Below are 1706 nucleotides of genomic sequence, written 5' to 3' on the forward strand. Positions count from 1 at the left end.
TTTTAAATAAAAAAACCCAACAACACATCAACAGCTATTGTGATGTTTAGCTGGTGATATATTGTGATGTTGAAAACGAGAATACCACAATTTGGTAGCCAAGCCCCAAACCAAAAGTCCTGTTGGGATGAATTTCGGCTTGCCTGCTGATGAACGTGACTGTGTGGTGATTGATGAAATTGTCATTCATCCGTTTTAGACCCCTAAGTAGCAGCAGTTGCCAGGATTGTTATGTACTGAGCCGAATCCTACAACAATAGGATCCAGAATCAGCAGTCTGATTGGTCTGTGGGAGCCACCCAATCCAACTCCAGGTGGAAGTGAATCAGCAACCTGATTGGCCTGCAGGAGCAGCCAATCAGGCTGCTGGCAGAAGTCAATCCACAACCTGATTGGCCCACAGGTAGCCAATCACACAAGGCCCATTGTGTAAATAATGTATATAAGCAGATGTTTTGGGGGAAAGATCCATTCTTCTCTTCTTCTCTTTTGACGACTACGAGCTGAATAAAGAGCATGAAATTCAGGGCCGTCTTGAGCAGATCGCGCGCCCTGGTGCTGAGGGGCGGAGATCGCTCCGCCGCCCACCCCGCCCTCGCAGGGCGCAATTGGTTTCCACGCGGCTTACAGGAAGATTAAGAGATAAAGATACCTGAGGCTTTAAGAGGAACGGAATCCATTTATGTTGTATCTATAGCCATATTGTAAAGAACTAAACTCACTTGCAGGGTTTGATTAAACACTTACAATCAAGAAAAATGAATGTAAAAGAAAGATGGAATAATGATATGAAAACATACAAGTACGACATATGAGATGAACGGTATCATATAAAATTAAGAATAAATAAGAGCATTTATGTAGAAGACTATGAAATTAAGATATAGTAAAATATGCGGAGGGACACGGGTGGCGCTGTGGGTTAAACCACAGAGTCTAAGGCTTGCCGATCAGAAGGTCGGCGGTTCAAATCCCTGCGATGGGGTGAGCTCCCGTTGCTCGGTCCCAGCTCCTGCCAACCTAGCAGTTCGAAAGCACGCCAAAAAGTGCAAGTAGATAAATAGGAAGCACTCCGGCAGGAAGGTAAACGGCGTTTCCGTGCACTGCTCTGGTTTCGCCAGAAGCGACTTAGTCATGCTGGCCACATGACCCAGAAGCTGTACACCGGCTCCCTCAACCAGTAAAGCGAGATGAGTGCCACAACCCCAGAGTCATCTGCGACTGGAGCTAATAGTCAGGGGTCCCTTTACCTTTACCTTTAAAGTATGCAGAAGTAGTAAAATATATGAAAACCTGGGGGGGGGAGGTTGAGGGGAGTCGCTGGGGGGAGGGGGAAGAGATATTTTTATATAATTTTTGTTTATTGTTGATGATGGAATATAAAATTGTAAAATTTAATAAAAATATTATTATTTTTTAAAAGCCTGCAAGCACCCCTTTTTGTGATCTTTCCGCAATGTGCGGCCAGGCACATATTGCACACATGCAACTGGGGGGTTGCCTGTACTTGGACATGTGGCAGCCAAATTGCGAGGTAATACAGATCAAAAGGGAATCATAGAGTTGGAAGGGACCTCTAGGATCATCTAGTACAACCCTCCCCAATGCAGGAATCTTTGGCCCAATAGGGGGCTTGAACCCACAACCCTGAGAGTAAGAGTCTCATGCTCTGAAAGCTTTCCTGATGGAGGGGAAAGTAGGGCCTG

The sequence above is a fragment of the Zootoca vivipara genome, chromosome 1 (assembly GCF_965207765.1).
Source record: "Zootoca vivipara chromosome 1, rZooViv2.hap1.1, whole genome shotgun sequence".
In the NCBI taxonomy this organism is placed as follows: domain Eukaryota; kingdom Metazoa; phylum Chordata; class Lepidosauria; order Squamata; family Lacertidae; genus Zootoca; species Zootoca vivipara.